Below are 12,891 nucleotides of genomic sequence, written 5' to 3'. Positions count from 1 at the left end.
TCGGTAATGTATGAAAATGAAAGGAAGAAGATGTAGATAGTTTATGCTATTGGCTACATCTATGTGTTGACCATTCACTCTCTATCCTCCTACTTCAATGTATAACATTTTTAATGACTATTAAATTTGGAAACACATATCCAAAAGGAACTATAATTTGGTATTCTAATTGAACCCACATTAGAAGATCATGTTGTTGCTACAACTACTACAAAAATGAAAATTTCTCAGCATTGAGATGCAAATCAGAATAGAGTGCTTTTCATTGCAAATATTAAGACAATTCTAAATGTTTAAACCACGTTTACTATCTTTGCCCTGACAACAAAATTATGTAGCTTATTTGCAGTCATTAACATAACCAAAAAAGTTATCAGAGTAAAAACAATGTCCACGAAAATCTTACTTAAAAGAATTTTACTTCATAAGTCGGAGGGGGAGACGAACCATGAGAGACGATGGACTCTGAAAAACAAACTGAGGGTTCTAGAGGGGAGGGGGCTGGAGGGATGGGTTAGCCTGGTGATGGGTATTAAAGAGGGCACGTTCTGCGTGGAGCACTGGGTGTTATGTACAAACAATGAATCATGGAACACTACATCAAAAACTAATGATGTATGGTGATTAACATAACAATAAAAAAAGAAAAGCAAAGAATTTTACTTCAAAAAATGTATTAAATAGGGGGCACCTGGGTGGCTCAGATGATTAAGCATCTGCCTTCTGCTCAGGTCATGATCCCAGGATTCTGGGATCGAGCTCCCTGCTCTGCGGGGAGCCTGCTTCTCCCTCTCCCTCTGCCTGCCTCTCTCTGTCAAATAAATAAAATCTTTTAAAAAAATGTATTAAATAAGATATATCATGTCCAGATTTATGTCATGACTTAATCAATCCCTGGTATAAAGTGAGAAACAATTACTAACTCTATTATAAATTACAATTTATAGATTAGTATTTTTTTAAAGCTGTTAGTATGTTAGCCTTTATGTCTTCATTATGCAAATGATTTTTATTTTGGCTGTAAAATACCACATGAAAATTTTAAAAAATTAAAATGCTTTCACTTATTTGTAGGCCTTAATTGCTTTAATCATAATTTAGTATCTTACTCTACATCAGTTATAAGGAACCAGGAGCATCCAGACTAAGTAACAATCCACTAGATTCCAAATTATCTGTAATTAAATTTCAACAATTCTTTCATTTTATAGATGAGAAAGCAGAAGGCCAGAGAGAGCATGCCTATACCATCTCTGTTTGCCGCCACCTCATGCTATCTACTTGTGAGACAAGATTTGACAGGAGGAGAATCAGTCAATTGGTTTTCCTGGTTGGTTATGAGTTCTCACCGACAGCCTCAGAAATAAGAAAAACAAAACAAAAAAATGAGCAGTAAACTTATAGTGTGACTGGGGTGAATATTTTTGATATAAAATTTAAATTCTTAGCACAGTTGCTGCCAAAAAAAGTAAATGAATAAGTGAACTACAAAGCTCACATTATTTCAGAGTGGCCCAAGGAATTGTTTGGAGAAAAGGGTCTCATTTGCAACTGAAATAAAACCCGTTGTTATAAAATATATTAATGTTAAGAGAAACAGTATTTTACCATTAAGCAGAGCAGAAAAACAGTTTCAACAAAACTAAGTATACCAAAGTGTTTTGTTAAAAAGCAAAATTCATTCAAATGTACCATTACAATCATATCATATATAGTTATAGGAGGTGTTAATTTCTGAAATTTTAGTCAAAAGAATCTACTCAGAAATGGATACAATAAAAGAATGTTTAATCATACTAAAGATACAGTATTTTCTGACCCCAAATGAACTTTCAAAAACAACTGAAAATAAATCCAACTATAATCTTTTTATTAATGTGGAAATTGGCCTTCATCCAGAAAAGATCACTGACCACAAATAAATCTGCCTTGGTGATAAGACTGAATATAATTCTAGTTCATGAATATGCCATTTATTCTGCCATTTTTTTCATGTTAGTTCTTGTTCCAACTTTAGCTTTCTATTCATTTTGACTTCTTTGATGACTAAGCTACATTATCATGATTGATATAATTTGATAAATGCAGAAGGTGAATATCTGCCTTTGCTATATTCTAACTTTTTCTCTTTCTCTGTGTATGTATTTTTCTAATAAAGTTACAGGGAGATGACTTTATTTTTAAATGATCCAAGATGGATTCTAAAATAAGATCCTTAAATGGATTTGTAAATTGCCATTTGAAAGGCAAATAACAAAACTGATTATAAATTATCAGATAGTAATTCAGAATTTTCACAAGTTTTTTTTAATTGGCAATACCAAATAGAATATACTTTATTTTGTCACTGATAATATTCATGCAAGTTCTTATTGTTTGAAATTTTGGATCTTGAAGCCATGTATATATATGTAAGAGAAAAATCATTCAGTGAAGCAATATTTACAACTGTAGTATGTATTGTATTCAGCTAACAATGAAACAATATTATCTTTTCTATGTGGTAATTTTTCATCTCTTAAGATTCTGAAATTAAATTGTACCATCATATAAAACTTATCTTAAGCTTTCAAAAGACTGCTTTAAAATGACATTTATAGGTAGATGGTAGATACATTAGAAACAAAAGTATTTGTTCACTGATTCAACAATTTTTAAAACCTGAGTATCAAAAACATGAAAATATTTTTCCTTTAAAAATAAAAATATGTTTCCTTTAAAAGTAATAGTGACTTTAAAGAAAACACATGTAGGAAGAATTTTAATAAAATATTAGGTTATATGAATGAACTCTTGAAATTAGAAAATCAGAAAGACGTAGTAAGTGAAATTATGATGCCCTCCAAAAATGAACTAAAGTTCATTAAACTGTGCAATCTCTTCCTTGTTCTATAAGAATGAGAAATATTTGAGCATTAAAAAATGCTGAATTTACATAACAAAAAATTTAATGAGACAGCAACTTTCCATTACTGAAAATAAAAAAAATACAATTTAATAATTATAAGTACAATTTAATAATTATAAGTACTGTAAGATGCTCTATGCTAATTCCACAAAAATCATCAGGTCAAACTGGAAATGTCCAATTATTTTTCTGGCAGAAATGCAAAGGGCTACAAACACAGATAAATAAACATAAGAAAGAACTACCATCAGAGACCATCAATTCCTCCTAAATCCAAGAATCTGTATGACCTGGTAGAATCATAAATTTCTTTACCTCTCTTATATATTAAAAAAAATTTCAAAAATATCTGAGGCACGGTTATCAATGGTAAATATTATTTAAGTATTTTAAAAATATTTTCTTCTAGGTGGTATGCCCATTCAGGACTCAAATCTAGATTAGATTCCTTAATTTGAAAGGATTTGAGAAGTGAAGTTCATGTAAAATAAATCTAAAAATACTCCAGAAATAACAAAGTTGAAAACCACTAGTAAATCTCTCATTCTGTAAATAAATAAATATTTAAATTAGGGGATTGAAATGACTCCTTGAAAATTCTAGTTTGGTTATAAAACATAAAGACCATATATCCAAATAAGTACAAATACTGAAGATATTTTTCTTGTTCTTCACCCAGAAATGCTTACACCAAATACCATAATTAAGAGTACTACTACAATCCTATGACTCCAAACAGAAGCAAGTACTTAAGTATGTGGAGATTGTGTTTTAGAATTTTAAACATGCACAAAATTATGTAAGATCTTATAAAACTAAGACAGGAAAAATATTTCAGATGTTTCAAAACAAATAATAAACTCTCAAGTGAAAAATGATAAGCATAAAATGAAATAATAAAATACCAATAGAAATCATGTAGAAAGACCAATATCAAGGAGAAAAAAAGAACCATTATTGATCAAAATGGGCAACATAAAAGCTAGTTCTATGTGATGTAAATAGTTTTTTTCTATTTGAGGGTAATTAAGAAAACTCCCTCCACAAAATAAATAGGCAAAGGTCATAATCAGGAAATGACAAAAAAAAAGATTTTTAATAAACATGAAAATATCCTCAATATCATTTGTATATACATGCAAATTAAAATAACAGAATATTTTATGTATTTCATATTAATAGAAGGCCAAAAAGATATTTTCCCCTATCAAATTAAAATTTTTTCATATTAGAATTTTTTTAATATTAACAATAATACAATGAGGATATAAAAATAACAATTACATACATTATTATTAGTACAACTTTTCTGGTAGACAATATAGCAGCATATATTAAAATAATAGTATATATATCAGAATGTGTATACCCTGTATTTCAGTAATTACAACTTTAAGACTTCATTAGCTAATACCATTAACAGGAAATAATTTTAAAGAAATTAGAAAACCATGTAAACATAAATGTTCAGGAACTTAACAGCATGTTTATGAAAGGAAAAATTAGGAAAAAATAAATACGAAACTAATTATGGTTAATTCATGCAACAGATTATGTACTTAAATATGAAATGGAAATATATTCAAGAAAATAGAAAACATTTGTTCAAACAAAACCTTATACACAGATGTTCACAGCAGTCTTGTTTATGAGAGAAAAAAAGCGGAAACAGTCGAACGTCCATTAAATAGATACACAAAATGTGCTATATCCATATAATGGAATATTATTTAGCCATAAAAAAAGAGCTGCTGAAAAAAAAAAAAAAGAGCTGCTGACACCTGATACACACTACAACATGGATGAACCTTGAAAACTTTAGGCAAAGTGAAAGAAGCCAAACACAAAAGGTCATATATTTTATGATTTCCTTTGCATGAAATGTCCAGAATAAGTAAATCCATAAGGACTGAAAGTGGATTAGTGGTTGCCAGGGGAAGGGGATGGAGAGAAAAGAAGTGACCACTTAAGGGTATGGAGTTTCTTTTTAGGTGATGAAAATGTTCTGGAACTAGGCAGTACTGGTAATTGCACAACACTGTGAGTATACTAAATATCAATGAATTATACATTTTAAAATGGTTACAATGGTGAGTTTTATGATACATTAGTTTAATCTCACTTAAAACTACCAAAAAATAAAATTAAATGGAAAATACAATATGGCCATGAAAAGATGCCTACAATATACCAAGGGCAAAATATAGATCATAGCAAAGGAAATATAAATATATATGTGACAGTTATACCAGCTGCAATTATATCTACAATTTCTGGAAGATTTTATTAATATTCCTGCAGCTCTAAATTTTAATCTCTGGTCACTTTTATGAGGAGTAGAAGGGAAGAGGAAAGGCAAAAAATGGTAGCCCAAGAAGATAAAAGTATATACAGAACAAAAGTCAAGTCAAGTAGATTATATGCCAGTTACGGGATAAAATCTTAATGGGAAGAATGAGGCTTTCATTTTTAAAAAAAATTTTTTTTAAAGATTTTATTTATTTATTTGACAGAGAGAGACACAGCGAGAGAGGGCACACAAGCAGGGGGAGTGGGAGAGGGAGAAGCAGGCTTCCCGCCGAGCCGGGTGCCTGATGTGGGGCTTGATCCCAGGACCCTGGGATCATGACCCGAGCCAAAGGCAGACACTTAACGACTGAGCCACCCACGCGCCCCAAGAATGAGGCTTTTAAAAGGCAACAGAAAAACAAAACAAAAAAAATCAGGGCTACAAGTTTAATATTAAATGAAGTATAGGAATATAACTTTAATTGGAAAAGATACACGAAGAATAGAGAAATTTGAGTGACACTTAAATTTTCCAGTTACTTTTTCCATCATACTTGCTTTACAAACTAAGGCTTTTTATCTTTAGAATCTATTTGTTTACTTATTTACTACTAAACTTAAATTTACTATATTATATAGAGGTTAATTTTATTCCCTATACAATTTAAGACACTAAACCAAATTTACCACACTACATATAACACTGCGTATTTCAAGAATTACTTTAATATTATCATTTTCTGAGATACAAAATCTGCTCAAGCTTTCCTAAATTTCCAAGTACATAACTTAAAAGGATGTTTCTCAGAACAGCCTTGTCCATTGTCTAAAAGCCAAATTCTGGTAACCTTCAGACCCACTTTCTTATCTCTTATATCATGTTTTGGCCTAAGAATATGGGTTTTTTTATTGGGTGAGTTGCAGTCATATGTTACCACAGAAAAAATTCCAGTCTCATTTTGTGTGCAAACCAAAAATCAAAAATTGGAAAACCTTCAAAAATGAACAAAGAAAATTCAAAAGCCAAATGAACAGGTTTATCTTTGTCCATTGTTTCTAACAGTGTTTATACTATACTTCAAAAGGTGGCCTCATGGGGAGGTAACTATTTATCACCAAAGTCAGGAAAAGCTTTGAGGTTCAAGCCAGTGTTCCTGAGCAATGCTTAGTATCATAACAGTTCACGTGGATTGGAGAAATTATAAAATGTTAAGTCACAGGCATTCTAACTTATTTTAAGAATCTGAATTCAGATGTTATTGCGAGAAAAAAACCCCAGAGATTATGCTTGCATCAAGGATTCTACTCTCCAACAAGTACTCACGGAGTGCCTACCATACCCCAGGCACTAGAGATCCGGTACATCAGTGAGCAGAGCGGACAAGGATCTTTGCCCTGGTGGAGCTTACATTTTAGTAAAGACACACAATTAATGACAATAAACATAGTCAGTCAGTCACATAATACATTGGAAATAAACACTTAAAAAGCAGTGCAGGGAAGGGGCGCCCCGGGGGCTCCGTCGTTAAGTGTCCGGCTCAGGTCATCGGCCCCGGTCCTGGGATGGAGCCGCGGCGGGCTCCCCGCTCGGCGGCGGCCCGCTTCTCCCTCCCCCACTCCCTGCTCCTGTTCCCTCTCGCGCTGTCTCTCTGTCCAATAAATAAATCTTTAAAAAAAAAAAAAAACAGTGCAGGGAAAAAGAAGACAGGAGGGCTTGGGGATGAGAGGAGAGGAAGTGCATTATAATTTAAAATGTGGTGCAAGGGTGTGGGCCTCAAGGAGGAGTTCTGACTGGATGGGGGAGTCAACCTCCCGGTTTCCAGAAGCGTTTTCTGTACACGGAACAGACGCTATACTCGTGGACTCTGGCGGGAATTTGCCTGGTGCAAGAAAGCAAAAGACTGACGAGGCCAGAACACAGCTATGGAGAAAGAATAAAGGGATCCACGGCACCCAAGCACAACCATAAAATAATACCAGAATCAAGGCGGCAAAATCTGAAGTGAATGGGAGTCAGCAAGCCCAATGTTAATAAGTAAAATTAGCAGATTCACAGGAAGTTTGACACTGCCTCATTATACTTGATCATTTTTTTCTTTAGCAAGTGTATATTACTATTTGGTTATCCTTTATGATGCTCAGAAACTTTTTCATTTTAATCAGTTATATTCCATATAACCTTGACAAAATTCACCACTGTGTCCCATCCCCACACCACCTAGCTGAAGTTTACAAGACTGTTTCTGACCACTTTACAACTAAATTTCATACTTTTCTTAAACTGTCTATACTACTAGTCTATAATCAAAGTCACAGGTGACATTTTAAAGATTCAATTTTAATTTGAGCCACTTTTACGCTTCTTTCCTGTATAAAGCCTTCCCTGACCTGTCTAAGCAGAATGAGTTATTCCTTCTTTTGTGCTACATTATGCTCATTAATGCTTCTGTTATGACTCAGTGACACTCCTACACACTATTACTGATGTACCCTCCTTCTGCCCTCCAAGACTTCCAGGGGAAAGCATACCTTAACTGATCTCCCAAGACCCTAGCACAGGGCCTAGATCGATTACTGAACGAGAAATCAAGTGGGACGAAGAGAGAGGATACGTATGTGCAGAAACAATCAGGGGGAACAAGGTAAAGCTGGGGGGAAGAGGAAAGTAGAGGTGAAATGTCAATAAGACACACACTCCAGAAAAAGAACAGGAAACTCATGCTATGATTCATTTCCAGAGAAGAGGAAAAGTAAAAGTTACATTTAGCCAAGAAAAATGTGGAAAGGTAATGGTAAAAGAATGTTCTTTGGAGTTTCTTTTTAGTGTTCTATGACAAACTACCCAACTTCCTAAAGTAATTGGAGATCAAAGAGTGGGAATTTTAAGTATTACAATGAAAAAGGAGGATCCTTCCCCCATTGTAAAATGGTTTAATGGGAAGCAATAGAATTTGGATGAGTCATATTTTTAAATTCACAGTAAATTTAATGTGGTACAGTTCTATGATTTTTGAAAAATGTCAGGAGTAATGTAACGAAGACCATAAGATACATAACAGTTCCATCATCAAACACACACACACACGACAACAACTCCTTCAGGCTGGTGCTATATAGTCAACATGCCCCACCAACCTCTAACACCTGATCCTATTCTGTGAGACTACAGTTTGTCCTTTGCTAGAATGTCATAAAGATGTAATCATATAATATCTAACTTTCAGAGTCTCTCTTCTTTCACTTAACAGAATGCATATGAAATTCATCCACATGGCTGTGTGTAGAAATGGGTTTTTTTCCTTTTTATTGGTGAGTCTGTCCATTGTATGGATATATAAGTTGGTTTACCTATTCACCTCATGAAGGACATTTAGGTTGTTTCCAGTTTTAATGATTATGGATAAAGCTACTGTAAACAGGTCTTTGGGTAAACATAAGTTTTCTTTTCTCTGGAGTAAAGGACTGGGATTGCTGAGAAACCATTTTACATGCCCACCAGTAACATATAAAAATTCCAATTTTCCCACACTGTCATCAGAACTTCATACGTGTGTTGTGGCACTTGACTGCAGTTTTAACAACATTTCCCAGATGACTAATGATGTGGAGCATCTTTTCATGTGATCACTTGGCATATGTGTATTGTCTCTGGTAAAGTATCTGTTCAAATCTTTTGCCCATTTTTAAGTTGGGTTGGTTGTTTTCATAGTATTACACTTTTATAGTTCTCTGTATATTCTGGATTCAAGATGTGATTTGCAACTATTTTATCCCATGACTTGTCTTATTCTCTTAATAGCGTCTTCTGGAGGACAAAAATTTTTAATTTTGATAAGGCTCACTTTATGTTTTTGCTTTTATGGTTTAAGCTTCTATTGTTGTATCTAAAATCCATTAGCCTAATTGAACAAAAAAAAGGTGTTCTATATTTTTAAAATTTTTATACTTTAAATTTGGTCTATGATCCATTTTGAATTAATTTTTATATGTGGCGTGGAGGATGGGGCAACGTTCATTTTTTGCATATAAGTATCCCACTGTTCCAGTACTATCTGTTGAAAAAGACTATCATTTCACCAGGGAATTGCCTTTTCATCTTTGCCAAAAACCAAGCAAGCATCGTTGTGTGGGTCTACTTCTGGATTCTATTCCTCTCTTTCTATCTCTTTACCTACCTACTACTATCTAAGCTTTCACTAATAACACACAGTCTTACTCACCTATCTTGACAGTAAATCTTAAAATCGGATAGTTGGAGTGCACAACTTTGTTCTTCCTTTATGAAACTATTTGGCCTATTTTGTCTGACCATACAGAGAATTAGTTTGATACCTACAAAAAAGCCTGCTAAGACTCTGAGATTGAAATGAATCTATAGACCAATATGGAAAGAACTGACATCTTCATGTTCAGTTTTAGAAGAATTATCTTGTCCAAAATGTCAATAGTACTAAAGTGGAGAAACTCTGCTGTATACTTTTCCATAGATGCCTACCACAGACCTAACATTTGTGTCCACCCATTGTTGAAACCTAATCCCCAATGGGATGGTATTTGGAGGTGGACCCTTTGCAAAGTAATTAAGTCATGAACCCTCATGAATGGGATTAGAGCCTTTATAACACAGACCCCATAAAGCTCTCTCACTCGTTCTACCATTTGAAGACAAAAGCAAAAAGATGGTAGCTATGAACCAAGAACCAGACCCTCACCAAACACATCTACCAGTGACTTGATTTGGACTTATCAGTCTCCAGAACCATAAGAAATAAATTTCTGTTGTTTATAAGCCACCCAGTCTATGGTATTTTGCTATGGCAGCCCAAACTAACACAATGCCCTTTAAGGAAATTCTCTTCTAAAACCTGGTTGGTAGACAGGTTTTACTATAAATAAATGTTGAAACTTTGTCAAATGATCTACTGAGATGATTCTATGATTTTTATTCTTTAATCTGTTAATAAGATGAAATACATTAATTGGTTTTCGAATACTGAAATGCCCTTGCATTCCAGGGTTTGATCTGTTAATATTTTATCGAGGCTCTAGGTCCACAAAGAGTATCAGTATATAGTTTTCTTTTCTTACAATATTTTGTCTACTGTTGCATCAGGCTAATGCTGACTTAAAATGAGTTGGCAAGTATTGTATCTTCTTCTGGGGGAAAAGAATGAGAAGGATTACTATTATTTCTTTCTTAAACAGTTGGTCACAACCAACAAGTGAACCTATGTAGGCCTTGAATTTTGTTACAAGGTTTTTAGTTACTAATTTAATAAATATAAGACTGGTCAGGTTATCTATTTCTTTGTAAATTTTGTTAGGATTTGTCTGTCAAGAAATTGGTCCATTTTATTCGAGTTGTCAAATTTATGGTCAGAGTTGTTCATAATATTCACTTATCTTTTGAACACAGGGTTTGTACTAATACGACCTCTTTCATTCCTGATATTGGTAATCTGTGTCTTCTCTTTTTCTTGGTCAGTCTAAGTAGAGGTTTATCAATTCTATCATTGTTTTCAAACAACTAGCCTTTCATGTCATTGGTTTTATATATTGTTTTTGTATTTTTGAGTTCACTGATTTCTACATTATTTGCTTGCTTGCTTGCTTTGGGTTTTTCTCCTTTTTTAGTTTCTTAAGGTGGAAGTTTAGATTACTGACTTTAGACTTTTTAAAAAATTTTTTGTATTATTTGTTTCAGGGGTACAGGTCTGTGATTCATCAGTCTTACACAGTTCATAGTGCTCACTATGTAGTACATACCCTCCCCAATGTCCATCACCCAGCCACCCCCCATCCCTCCCACCCCTCTCCACTCCAGCAACCCTCAGTTTGTTTCCTGAGATTAAGAGTCTCATATGGTTTGTCTCCCTTTCTGGTTTCGTCTTGTTTCATTTTTCCCTCCCTTCCCCTATGATCCTCTGTCTTGTTTCTCAAATTCCTCATATCAGTGAGATCATAGGATACGTATCTTTCTCTGATTGACTTATTTCACTTAGCATAATACCCTCTCATTCCATCCACATCGTTGCAAATGGCAAGATTTCATTTTTGATGGCTGCATAATATTCCTGTGTGTGTGTGTGTGTGTGTGTGTGTGTGTGTGTGTGTGTGTGTGTGTGTGTGTTTCTTCTTTATCCATTCATCTGTCGATGGACATCTAGGTTCTTTCCATAGTTTGGCTATTGTGGACATTGCTGCTATAAACATTGGGGTGCATGTGCCCCCTTTGGATCACTACATTTGTATCTTTGGGGTAAATACCCAGTAGTGCAACTGCTGGGTCATAGGGTAGCTCTATTTTCAACTTTTTGAGGAACCTCCATACTGTCTTCCAGAGTGGCTGCACCAGCTTGCATTCCCACCAATAGTGTAGGAGGGTTCCCCTTTCTCCGCATCCTCACCAACATCTGTCATTTGCTGACTTGTTAATTTTAGCCATTCTGACGGGTGTGAGATGGTATCTCATTGTGGTTTTGATTTGTATTTCCTGATGCTGAGTGATATTGAGCACTTTTTCATGTCTCTGTTGGCCGTTTGGATGTCTTTTTTGCAGAAATGTCTGTTCATGTCTTCTGCCCAATTCTTGATTGGATTATTCTTTAGGTGTTGAGTTTGATAAGTTCTTTATAGATTTTGGGTACTAGCCCTTTATCTGATATGTCATTTGCAAATATCTTCTCCCATTCTGTCGGTTGTCTTTTGGTTTTGCTGTTTCCTTTGCTGTGCAAAAGCTTTTTATCTTGATGAAGTCCCAATAGTTCATTTTTGCCCTTGCTTCGCTTGCCTTTGGCGATGTTTCTAGGAAGAATTTGCTGCAGCTGAAGTTGAAGAGGTTGCTGCCTGTGTTCTCCTCAAAGATTTTGATGGACTCCTGTCCCACATTTAGGTCTTTCATCCATTTTGAGTCTATTTTTGTGTGTGGTGTAAGGAAATGGTCCAGTTTCATTCTTCTGCATGTGCCTGTCCAGTTTTCCCAACTCCATTTGTTGAAGAGACTGTCTTTTTTCCACGGGACATTCTTTCCTGCTTTGTCGAAGATTAGTTGACCATAGAGTTGAGGGTCCATTTCTGGGTTCTCTATTCTGTTCCATTGATCTGTGTGTCTGTTTTTGTGCCAGAACCATACTGTCTTGATGATGACAGCTTTGTAATAGAGCTGGAAGTTCGGAATTGTGATGCCACCGGCTGTGCTTTTCTTTTTCAACATTCCTCTGGCTATTCGGGGTGTTTTCTGGTTCCATATGAATTTTAGGATTATTTGTTCCATTTCTTTGAAAAAAGTGGATGGTATTTTGATAGGGATTGCATGAAATGCGTAGACTGCTCTAGGTAGCATAGACATTTTCACAATATCTGTTCTTCCGATCCATGAGCATGGAACGTTTTTCCATTTCTTTGGCTCTTCCTCAATTTCTTTCATGAGTATTCTAGTTTTCTGAGTACAGATTCTTTCCCTCTGGTTAGATTTATTCCTAGGTATCTTATGGTTTTGGGTGCAATTGTAAATGGGATCAACTCCTTAATTTCTCTTTCTTCTGTCTTGTTGTTGGTGTATAGAAATGCAACTGATTTATGCGCATTGATTTTACATCCTGCCACTTTATTGAGTTACTGTATGAGTTCTAGGAGTTTTGGGGTGGAGTCTTTTGGGTTTTCCACATAAAGGATCATATCATCTGCAAAAAGTG

The 12,891-nt window shown here is 34.6% G+C and overlaps 1 protein-coding gene across 5 annotated transcripts in view; it reads right to left on the bottom strand.

Moving 5' to 3' along the window:
- The window catches only part of RUNDC3B (RUN domain containing 3B), a 125,255-nt gene that overhangs the window by 77,894 nt on the left and 34,470 nt on the right, over window positions 1-12,891 (bottom strand). The window lies entirely within an intron of this gene.

Source organism: Zalophus californianus, chromosome 12 (assembly GCF_009762305.2).
Source record: "Zalophus californianus isolate mZalCal1 chromosome 12, mZalCal1.pri.v2, whole genome shotgun sequence".
Taxonomy (NCBI): Eukaryota; Metazoa; Chordata; class Mammalia; order Carnivora; family Otariidae; genus Zalophus; species Zalophus californianus.
Note: the sequence above shows the minus strand (reverse complement) of the source record. Positions and strands in the feature narration are given on the sequence as shown.